At 39.3% G+C, this 12781-nt stretch overlaps 1 pseudogene; it reads right to left on the reverse strand.

The window, feature by feature from the left end:
• Nucleotides 1–10074: 10074 nt before the first annotated feature.
• On the reverse strand, nt 10075–10883 carry LOC137744464 (auxin-responsive protein SAUR68 pseudogene; annotated as a pseudogene).
• Between the last annotated feature and the right edge of the window lie 1898 nt (nt 10884–12781).

Consider the following 12781-nt stretch of genomic DNA (forward strand, 5'->3'; position numbering starts at 1 on the left):
AGTAAAAACAAGGACAAAGAAAAGGACAGGGAAAGAGCATGATATGAGATACATTTGCTTTTGACCTTGATGATATGAGATACCTTTGCTTTTGAAGAAGCGGTGAAGGAATCAGCGCATGTATTTCCTCCTGGGTCATATGTACTCCAAGTATCTGGTATCATCTTTGGGGAAGAAGAAAATTTTGAGTAATTCAAAAGGCTTTGCTGGGAGTGCGCCCTCAGAGGTGAGAGAGAGTTGGTGGGCATTTTCTTCAAGTCTGCCTTGCCATAAGAGATGAAGGTCGACAAATATAGGGATTTTCTGAATAGAAAGTGGTGGTACTGCTCTTTTACCCTTTGTCGACAGACGTCTCTTCGATTTCTGAACGAACGGCTCTTCGATTTCTGCATGGCAAAAGTAGTCACGGGTGCGGCTCTTTTGACAAAGCTGCACGCGTTTTCTGAAAAGCAGAGAAAGCGTCGCCGAACTTTGCGCTTGTCGGCTAAAGACGTGTAAATGAGATGATGGCCTCCACGTGCTATCAGCTTTGTCAGATATCTTTTGACAAAGCTGAACGCGTTTTCTGAAAAGCCGCGAATGCGTCGTCGAAATTTGCGGAGGAAAATCCGGATCTCTGAATCGGTGGACGCGTCGCCATGGCTTTTTATGGAGCTATCGATCACCCCAACAAATACACTCTGAAGAAATCCCATTCTTGAAAAATCGACTCCGGCCCTTTGAGAATTAACTCCAACCACCCCTTCTTTCTGAACACTTTTGAAAAATGGCAAACTCATCGAACCTTAGCTTGGAATTGAGCCTTAGCAGTGATACGGGCGTGCCGCGTCAAGGTAACGTATGGCGCCCTTCTTTCTTTTCTTCTAACGGTCCTCTCACAGGTGAAGACTCCGTGATGCAGGACGCCACAACAGCTACAATAGTAGCTAGGAACCTCCTCACTCCGAAAGATAGTAGGCTGCTGTCAGGACGGTCCGATGAGTTGGCCGTTCAAGAGTCCCTCGCACTTAGTGTTCAGTGTGCGAGTTCTGTGTCCAACATGGGCCAACGCCTGCTTGCCCGCTCCCGTCAGGTGGAATCATTGATGGCAGAGGTGGAAAGTCTCAAGCAGGAGATCCAGCAGCTGAAGTATGAGAATAGAAGTTTGCACGTGCTTGCAAACAACTATTCGACGGGCATGAAGAGGAAGCTTGATGAGCTACAAGAGTCTGAAGGTCGGATTCACAGTGACCGTCAAAGGTTCTCGTCTTTCCTCCAGAGGCACCTTTTTCCTGGCTCATCCAGCGCTTGGCCAAGTATTGAGGCCTGGAATGCTCTATCTTCGATGCCTTCTGCTCCTATGCCATCTGTTCCTACGCCTTCCACTCCGATGCCTTCCGTTCCTACGCCTTCCGCTCCTACGCCTTCCGCTCCGATGCCTTCCGCTTCAAGAGTAAAGCCACGTAGTGGGGCCTCAAGCAAACACCCTTTGTGAAGCACCATCTTTCTTTGTTTAGCAGTGCCTATCAATAAATCAAACATTTTCTCAATGTTACAATCATAGACTCACACAATTAATAAACAAACAAACAATAACAACTAAACAACCTAACAAGGCAGAAACGAAATAGCAACAAAGAGAAGAGTTTTTTTTTAGGAATCTGGATTTGAGGTTTTTTTTTTTTTTTTTTTTTTTTTTTAGTTAAATTTTTATCAAATTTTCGGAGTTTTATACCAAGGCACTATAAAACACACTAAAACACTCTAAAAACGCTTAAAACAGCAAGAAACAACATTCTAAGTGAAAGGTGAATAAATCCCACGAAATTCATGCAAATACAAATTGTTTACCCCCCCACACTTAAATCAAACTTTGTCCTCAATGTTTTAAGCAGAAAGTCACAACAGAGCAAGCAAATAAACAAATACGAGAAAGAAAGCAAAGTAAAGGCAGTAAAGAAAAAGAAAGGAATAAAAATAAGTCTCTTAAAGGGGTTTCCAAGTTCTTCTCTATTCGGATGCATGGGTTGCCTCCCACGAAGCGCTTTCTTTTACGTCTTGCAGCCGGACGGTACCTCCGTTTAAGCTTGACTAGGTTCCACGGCATGGAGGGGTACCTCCTCCACGACATGCTCCTCAAACATCTCGTAATAGGGCTTCAACCGATGCCCATTCACTTTGAATTCTTGCTGCGTCCTTGAACTTTTGATTTGCACTGCACCATGAGGGAAAACATTAGTAACAACAAACGGGCCAATCCATTTAGAACGCAACTTACCAGGAAACAACCGTAGGCGAGAGTTGAAAAGTAACACTTTCTGCCCAACTGTGAAGGTCTTGGTTCGAATCATTTTATCATGGAATGCTTTGGTCTTGGCTTTGTACATCCGGGCATTCTCATAGGCTTCATTCCGAATCTCCTCAAGTTCATTCAATTGGAGCTTCCTATGAACTCCCGCTGCATCTATGTCCATGTTGAAAATCTTCACGGCCCAATGTGCCTTGTGCTCTAACTCTACGGGCAAATGACATGGCTTACCATAGACGAGCCGAAAAGGTGACATCCCAATGGGTGTTTTGTATGCCGTACGATATGCCCACAGTGCATCATCTAAACGTAAGCTCCAATCCCTCCTTGTTGGTCCAACGGTCTTCTCCAAAATTTGTTTGATTTCTCGGTTAGACACCTCGGCTTGGCCATTTGTTTGAGGATGGTAAGGTGTGGAGACCTTATGGTTGACATGGTACTTTCTTAGCAACGCCTCAATGGTCCGATTGCAAAAGTGAGACCCTCCATCACTTATGATTACTCTCGGCATTCCAAACCTAGCAAAAATGTTAGTTTTCACGAAATCTGCAACCACCTTAGAATCGTTAGTACGGGTGGCTTTTGCTTCCACCCATTTAGAAACATAATCAACGGCTAGCAAGATATAAGTGAAACCATAAGATGGAGGGAAAGGGCCCATGAAATCAATGCCCCAAACATCAAAAATTTCAACATTAAAGACAGGGGTTTGCGGCATTTGGTCCTTGATACCTATGTTACCCATTCTTTGGCAACGATCACAAGACATACAAAAGGTTCTAGCATCCCTAAATATAGTCGGCCAATAAAAACCACACTCTAGAACCTTGAGGGCAGTGCGTTGTGTGCCAAAATGACCACCACATGCATATGTGTGACAAAAGCTTAGAATTGAGTGAAATTCAGAATCATGCACACATCTACGTACAATTTGATCTGAGCAATACTTCCACAAATAAGGGTCATCCCAAACATAGAAACGTGCATCATTTTTAAGCTTATCACGTTGGTGCTTGTTTAGTTCATTTGGAATTTGTTTAGCCACCAAGTAATTCACTAAATCTGCATACCATGGTTCACTTACCTCAATGGATAGCAGCTGCTCATCGGGAAAAGTTTCAGGGATAGGCACGGCATGTTCATGCTCCTCGTGGATCATTCGGCTTAAATGGTCAGCCACTACATTCTCGCTTCCTTTCTTATCCCGGATTTCAATATCAAATTCTTGAAGAAGAAGAATCCAACGGATAAGCCTCGGCTTTGCTTCCTTTTTCGTGAGCAAGTACCTCAAAGCTGCATGATCAGAATAAACGATTACTTTAGTACCAATTAAATATGAACGGAATTTATCTAAAGCAAAAACCACAGCTAGAAGTTCTTTTTCCGTCGTGGAGTAGTTCAATTGGGCATCATTGAGAGTCCGAGAGGCATAGTATATGACATGCGGCCGCTTGTCTCTTCTTTGTCCTAGAACAGCTCCTAATGCATAGTCGGATGCATCGCACATGAGCTCGAACGGAAGGCTCCAGTCTGGAGGTACAATAATGGGGGCCGAGACTAGCTTCTCCTTGAGTTGGTTAAATGCCGAATTACACTCTTCATCAAACTTGAATGGCACATCTTTTTGAAGCAATCGGCAAAGAGGGTTGGACATCTTGGAGAAGTCCTTGATAAAACGCCTATAGAAACCTGCATGGCCAAGAAACGAACGTACCTCTCTAACCGAAGTAGGAGAGGGTAAGTGACGTACAAGGTCTATTTTCGATTTATCTACTGCAATTCCTTTTTCTGAAACAATATGTCCTAAAACTATACCTTGTTTCACCATAAAGTGACATTTCTCCCAATTCAAGACAAGGTTAGTTTCAACACATCGTTTCAAAATTAAGGTCAGATTATCCAAGCAATTATCAAATGAACTCCCAAATACACTGAAATCATCCATGAAAACCTCAATGATCTTTTCAACAAAATCGGAAAATATACTTACCATACACCTTTGGAAAGTGGCCGGTGCGTTGCATAAGCCAAATGGCATGCGACGATAAGCAAATGTTCCAAAGGGACATGTGAATGTGGTCTTCTCTTGATCATCCGGGGCTATCACAATTTGGTTATATCCAGAGTATCCATCAAGAAAACAGTAAAAAGCATGACCGGCTAACCTTTCGAGCATCTGGTCGATGAATGGCAAAGGAAAGTGATCTTTCCTAGTCATGGCATTTAGCTTCCGGTAATCGATACATACTCGCCATCCAGTCTGAATGCGTGTAGGCACGAGCTCATTCTCATCATTCTTGATAACAGTTACTCCAGACTTCTTGGGAACGACTTGAACTGGAGAGACCCAACGGCTATCGGAGATAGGGTAGATCACTCCGCAATCCAAAAGCTTGATTATTTCCTTCTTCACCACTTCCATCATCGGAGGGTTGAGACGGCGTTGAGCCTCTCGAGTTGGTTTAGCCCCCTCCTCAAGAAGTATACGGTGCATGCATGTGGTAGGGCTTATTCCTTTAATGTCGGCCAAAGTCCACCCTATGGCCGTTTTGTGCTCTCGCAGCACCCTCACAAGCTTCTCCTCCTCCATTGCCGTGAGACTTGATGAAATGATGACGGGCAATGTTTCGCCTTCTCCCAAAAACACATACTTCAAATGGTCCGGCAACGGCTTAAGTTCAAGCGATGGTGCCTGAACAACAGAAGGTAGCATCTTAGTGGAAACTGAATTTGAAAGTGAGAGTGGAACCTTACCATATTGTTGTGGCAATGACTCAAGTGCTGCCACAACCTCAATTATTTCTTCACTAGAACCCATGGCAAAGAATTCCTCCTCCTTGCCGTGGCCTTGCATTGGCCAAAATCCTTCATTTTTGCACTTTATGGCCTTAGTGATGGTTGTTTCCAGGGCGTCCTCGTTCAATTCTTCAAGGTATACCTGCGCCAAAGAATCGATAACATCAATGGAAAAACAAGAATGGTCATCAACGGGATAACTCATAGTTTCAGAAATATTAAAATCAATCACTTCCCCATCGAATTCCATTGTCAAGGTGCCTTTGTATACATCAATCTTCGTTCGGGCCGTCTTCATGAATGGCCTACCAAGGAGAATTGGCAAAGATGTAGAATGGGCTGAATCCTCCATGTCTAAGACGTAGAAATCAGCCGGAAAAATTAAATGGTTCACCTGCACAAGCACATCTTCCAAAACTCCTTTTGGATACGCGTTAGAACGATCGGCCAATTGTATAATTACACCATCTTGTTTTAATTCACCCAAATTCATAGATGCATAAATAGAATAAGGCATGACATTTATGGATGCACCTAAATCAAGCATGGCATGTTCAAAACGATTATGTCCAATCACACAAGGAATCGTGAAACTACCGGGGTCTTTGCACTTGGTAGGCAGTTTACGTTGCAAAACAGCGGATACATTCTCGCTTACCTTCACTACCTCTTTGTTTGCCCTTCTTCTCTTTGTATTGCATAGGTCCTTGAGGAATTTAGCATACTTTGGAACCTGTTTGATTGCATCGAGAAGCGGTATGTTCACTTGCACCTTCCGGAACGTTTCAAGAATGTCCTTCTCGCTTTCTTCCTTTTTTTCTTGCATGAACCTGCGAGGAAAAGGTACATTGGGCAGATTAGGAAGTGAAGTACATGAATTCGAACTTAATTTACCTGATTTGGCCGAGTTAGGGTGATCTGCCTCAGGTTGTGTCTTCTCTTCATCTACTTTCTGGGCAGATTTGGGATTGTTTGGCTCGGTCCCAACTTCTTTTCCACCCCTTAGGGTGATGGCCTTGGCGGATTCGAATCCTCCCTTTGGATTGACTGTGGTTGAGCTAGGAAGCTTTCCTTGCTCTCTAATCTGTCCAAGGAACTCAGAAATCTGCCCTATTTGTTTCTTCATATCCATCATCTCCTTCTCGTTATTTTCTATCCGGTTGTTTTGATTTTGCAACCCCTGCGAAATAGAGGTTAGTAATTGCATAGCTTGATTACTTTCCAAAGACGTACCTGAATGAGATGATGCCGAAGGTTGTTGGGATTGTTGGGGTGCATACGGCTTGGAATAAAAACCAGGGGGGTTTGGCCTAAATCCTCCTTGTTGGGCAGCTTGTTGTGGCTCCCTCCATTTAAAGTTTGGATGGTCCCTCCATCCGGCATTGTAAGTGTTCGAGTATGGGTTGTTTTGATTTTGTCCTTGGAAACCAATTGCATTGGCAGATTCCCACCCACCATTCTCGATTAGTTGAGGGCACTTGTCGGATGGATGCCCTTGAATTGAGCACACGCCACAAACTTGGTGTTCTTGTGCTTTTGGACCAATCACAACCTGAGAAACAAGAGAATTAAGATTAGCAAGTTGTGATTGAATTTCAGAAATAGCACTCACCTCATTTATACTTTGTTGCCTTGGGGCTTCCCTTTGGCCCACTCCTTCATATTGTTGAGCGTTGAGCGCTCGGTTGGCTATGAGAATCTTGGCATCCCTTGGTGTTTTGTCCACCAATGCTCCTCCCGCTGATGCATCAAGCATTTGACGTTCGATAGGAAGGAGGCCCTCATAGAAATATTGAAGGAGAAGTTCCTCCTTCATTTGATGTTGAGGACATGAAGCTACAAGGCCCTTGAAGCGCTCATAATAAGCCGGGAATGTCTCACCATGATTCTGTTGAATACCACTAATTTTCTTCCGTAGGAGAATCACTCTCGAAGTAGGGAAGAATTTCTCCAAGAAAGCACGCTTCATACTCTCCCACGAAGTCACAGTTCCCGGGGCTAGTTCGTAGAGCCAATCTTTGGCCTTGTCCATAAGTGAAAATGGAAAGGCCTTCATCTTCAATATACTCCCATCCACATTGACGGGGGTCATGCTCGAACAAACCACCTCGAACTCCTTCAAGTGTTTGTTGGGGTCTTCCATAGACAAGCCATGGAACTTCGGAATATGGTGTAACAAACTGGACTTGAGTTCAAATTCCTCAGTCTTCCCCTCTGCAGCCGTGGGGTATTGGATACAAAGAGGCAATGCATTATCCAAACCCGAGGCCGAAAGCTCCTTGATGGTTCTATTATCTGCTGCCATGGCTTGTTCTTCTTCAAAAATCTGATCCGTGGGCTTTTCTTCTACACCTACTTCGTCTTCTTCAAGCCCAGGTTGTGGTGGAGGTTGTGGTGACTCTTGTTGACTCCTCGTTCTCCTCAAAGTGCGTTCAAAATCACCGTCAAAGTCGGAGATGTTCTCTATAATAGGCCGAGAGCTACGAGTCATACACAGTACCTAAAAAACAAGGAAACAAACAAACTAAGAATCTGAAATAAGAATGCACGAAAAACAAAATATAAAAATAAAGACAAAGGATTAGCAAAGTTGCTAATCCCCGGCAACGGCGCCAAAATTTGATGCGAGAATTACTTGACACTCAAATTAAACCCTCGTTTGACAATTGTAGTAGAATGGATAAGTGAGGGATCGTTCTAGACCGGGGATTAGGAGGGCTTGCTAAAACCTTCTAAATTGACTTAAAAACATAAAAACTAAATTAAAATACTCTTAACAAGACTATTATGACTCAGAATGGCTTTGAAAAACTTAAATTGTCTAAAACAATCAAATTGACTCAAATAGAAGCTAGAACTTGATTTAGACGAATTTGCAATTGTTTATGACTCCAAAAGCTTAAAGATACAAAAATAAAACAAATACGAATGATTAAGACTTAACAAAATAAGGGGGGGGGGAATTGTGGTTGGACGATATTAAATTAAAAAGACAGAATATAATTAAAGGCAAAATGTAAATATGAATGTGATAAAAATATGGATGATGGAATAGCCAAGGGGTTCTTCTCCACACATGTTACACTTGCAAACAAAATTGATTCTCAGTTGGTCTTTCGATAAGTTGTGAAACTCAATGCTCCAAGTTAATTAGATCCGCTTAGATTAACTTTCAGATTTCCCTAAATTCGTTGGATTGAATGGAATACGCATTACAACCAAATTATTCTTAATCAAAGTCCCTAACTATGGAATACGCATGATAGAGACATTCAACAAAGACCATTAAGTTCAACGGAAATCATAAACATCGACGAGGCATTCGTTACTATAGAATACGCATGAAACTTATGCCAAGAATTCGTTTAACGCGATTGTTTATAAGCAACCTCCACTACTTGTGAATGTAAGTTCATAGCGATTAGGTGAAATTCACTTATATTCTAGCGTCATATTTATGCATGAAAATTAAGCTTGCAATCTCAATGAACATACATAAATAAGTTATCAATCAAACAGTTAAACGAATTGAATCCACAACTTATGAAATTCCAACCAAACGTAATCAATTCAAATTGCAAATATAAACATAGTTTCGAATCACCCCCTAGCTAAAGGGGGTTTAGTTCCTCATAACTTTGAAATCAAAGAAACACCTAAACATTCCAACAACTCAAACTTGAATTGTATGAACGTTTAGGCACTCTTCTCTTCCATTCTCATACGTACAAAACAAAGAGAATTAAATTTAAACTTTGAAATCAAAGAAACACCTAAACATTCCAACAACTCAAACTTGAATTGTATGAACGTTTAGGCACTCTTTTCTTCCTCGTTGTTGTAGCACAAGGTCTAAGGTGAGCTTTGGGGATTATGTGAAGTGTTTTGGAGGGATGGGAAGTGGTTGGATAGTGGCTGCAATGAAGGAGAAAAACTGCACAGAAAATGGAAGTGTTTGTAACTGAAAATGTGTATGGAAGAGTGAATGAATTTTGAGGAGTGTTGGATGCTTATTTATAGGTGAAATGGGGGAACAAAAGAGGGAATATTGCAGCTAGGAGGGGATGAATGATTATGGGTGCATGTGTTTGGAATAATGAAGGGGGAATGTATGTAATAAAACAACTAGGAAAAGTTATGGAAAGCTGGAAATGGGAGTGGGAACTCACGGCATTGTTGGGTTGTTTATGGGAGAATAAATGTATGATAATGGCTAAATAATTAAAGGGAATGAATGGGAGTGACACTAGGTTGGTTATGCATGTGAATGCAAGGAGGAAAGCTGAAAATGCAAGGGAAGCTCACGGCACAATGTTGTTTTGCTTCTTGAAATGCATGTGAATGCATTTGAGTGTAATATGAAAAGAATGACTAATTAATGTATGTAGGGTTGATATGCATGTGAATTAGGTTGGAAAGAGGTGGAAGTGGAATGTTATGCAATGATAATGTCTTGTAAAGATGCTAATAAATAATGCATGTAGGGTTAGCTAGGTTGGCTTTGTTTGGGTGCATGTATGTTAATGGTGGTTTTGCATGTGAATTGATGGATTGTTTTTTATGGAATGGATGGTTCTTTGCATGGCTATAAGGGATAGAATAAGAGAGAATGGGCTAGGCCCTTTGTTTTATGTCCAAAGTGAAAATAAGGCCTTCAAATTCGTCCAAACTTTGGCTCCATGGATAAGCTATCCAATCCATGCCCAAAAATGCTCCAAATGGCCTCAAAATGCACTTTCTTGCTCCCTAAGCCCTTAGAACCTGAAAACACACAAAAGAAGCATAAAGAACTAAAATAACTAAAGAAACATAACGTAAATGTACGAGAACAAGCCATTTAAGTCGCATGAATATGCTCCTATCATTGAACCGTAAGATACTTATGAAATCATAAGAACAATAAGACATAAGGATAATGGATTTGATAAACCAAAATTACAATAAATCAATTACAAACGAGTCTTCTACTTTCAACAAGCGGAAGTGTTCCAGCAATAATAGGGTTTGCTCAGAATGGAACGTGTATTTTGTAAAAGCAGGGACACCCTTAGTATAATGATTAGGGTTCCTCCAATTCCGCCTATATAATTGGAGGAATAACAAATAAACTCAGGCCGCCTAGGAACAGAAATTAGGATCCACTATCAAATATAAGAACTACATGGTGATCAATATGGTGGTTTTCAACACTTTAGTTAATTATGATGGAACATAACATTAGAGGGGCAACAGTATAAGGAAAAATCCTTTTTTCTCAGTTTTCAAAATACAACACAGTATATGAATTGTATACGCAAGGAAGCCAGACAGAGATTATTTACAAAAATACAAAGAAATAAGGTGATCAGTGACCGGAAAGGAGTAATTGTTGTCCTGTTTTGACTTGATGTAAGTTAGTAGAACCAATGAAGCAGCTACTACTAATGGTAGGGTTGATCAGTAAAGCTTTCTCCAAATCCGTAGTTATTCCACGTTGGAAGAGTGAGACTACGTAATTCATGAAGAACGAGTCACATGGCACGATGATAGGCCGACTACTTGTGAGTCCAAATTCTTCTTCGGACAGCTTAAAAAGCTTTTGGAAAATGCAGTTGTGCAAATAAGATAATGGTAGCACGTAACGCTTCTTATCAACAGTGTAGATGACGAAAGTACCCTTTTCGCCCTTCGAGTTGCAGTCTGTATTATTGGAGTTGTTACCAACTACTCTTGGGTTTGAAATTTTCTTCCTCCCCATATCAGCTGTCTTCTGCAATTTCCTAGCCATTCTTATTAGTCTCTTGGGACTCATAACGATCATGTCCATGATGATATGAGATATGAGCTAGAGAAAAAAAGAGAATAAATTCTTGAAATATTTTTCAAGCTTGAATGGTAAATGTTGTTACTTCGTACTGTGCAGATGGATGGAAAGCAACGGTATTGGTTTCCCTTATATATATATTTTTAGGCACTTCAGACAATCCATTAGTTTTGCACTACTTTGGGTGTAGTGATTTTCGATGTAGAACAATGCAATACTTACTTGATTACTGTTATTGGATGCTGTTCGAAACTATGCAATATTTATGTCTTGTGGTTTAAGGACAGATCGACATCTTATCAGTTTGTTACTATATAGATTCCAAGCAGATCGTATCAATTGGTTAATTACTAGGACACACAAAGACATAACTAACCAGGATGGCCCTGCGATGCTTCTCAACTTTAATTATTATTTTTAAGTTCTATAGTTCAGAAGTTGTGGCGCAACTATATCTATTTAACTAATTTGTTTTTCCAGTAGCATAGTTCAGAAGTTGTGGCGCAAAAAGGAAACATTACATATATATGGTTTGTTCTTGAAGAATGCAATCTCAATTTATTTTAAAAAAATCAAAATATAATTAATAAATGAGGTTATTAATGTATCAAGGGACTAAAATTAGATTTTGATCTTACTCTTAATTTTAATTTAAAAGTCATTTTGCCAATGATTAAAATGAAGTTTTCTATTTATTTTAAACTTGATAGATATAAATGAATGGTTCCTAACCTTGCTTTTTTTATTTATTTATAGAAAACTAGATTTTAATCCTTAAATAAGATGAAGTTTAGAAAAATGTCTTATACAAGATTAAAAATTGATTTTTGTCCCTAGACTCTATTTAATGTCAGGATATGTATTTAATGTCTCTTTTTTTATTTATAATTTTATGGTGTTCATAAATAAAATTTTAAGATTATATTATAAATTTTAATTCTCATTATAGTAAGTATCTTATGTAAGAAAATATTTTCGTAGATATTTTTCGGTACATTTATATTTTTGCATATTGTCTTATGTTGTACCAATTCATTGTAATATATTTAGGTACGAACATTTTGGTACACTAGTTTAGATAATATGTTTAGGTACGAACATTTCAGTACACTAGTTTAGTATAATATATTTAGGTACGGACATTTCAGTACACTAGTTTAGTATCATATATTTAGGTACGGAATTTTTGGTACACTTATGCTTTTGCATATTTTCCTATGTGCCACTAATTCACTACAATGTATTTAGGTACTACAATATATTTAAGTACGGACATTTCGGTACACTAATTTAGTAAAATATATTATGATATGGATGTTTAGGTACACTAATTAGAAGAAGTTAAATAAAATTAATGAATTAAAATGTGTATAATAATAAATTTAAAATTTAATGTAATGACATTAAATAAGATATCTATTAAATATTAAAAGAAAAATAGAATATGAATTTGAATTAAGTACACATTAAAGGACTAAAATCAATATCCAATCTAATATCAGGTTTTTAATCTTCTTCTAGGATTAAAGTTTAACAACCCCATTTTTTTAATATGTATTACGACCTATAAATGAATGGTTCTAACTATTAACACTAAAGTCTTTGTGATAAAACCTAATAAAAGTGATTAAGTTGGGACACATATCACCTCGATCAGTAGTTAACCACATGCCCGACTTTGAAATCTTGACACGTGAGATGATTACTTAATAGAAATGGGAAATAGAATGAATCGGAAAGCTTAATAAAATAAGAGAAGGAAAGGGAATCAAATCAACTTGTCCCCTACTCAATTTAATTCTTGATTTTTATGTATTTGGTTATGGATTTTAAGGATAGACTTGCACTTTTTCAATTCCTGACTTTACAAGTAAGTGCAAAAGAAAGTTACGGAA

The sequence above is a fragment of the Pyrus communis genome, chromosome 12 (genome assembly GCF_041283825.1).
Source record: "Pyrus communis isolate YQ-2024b chromosome 12, ASM4128382v1, whole genome shotgun sequence".
Lineage (NCBI taxonomy): Eukaryota > Viridiplantae > Streptophyta > Magnoliopsida > Rosales > Rosaceae > Pyrus > Pyrus communis.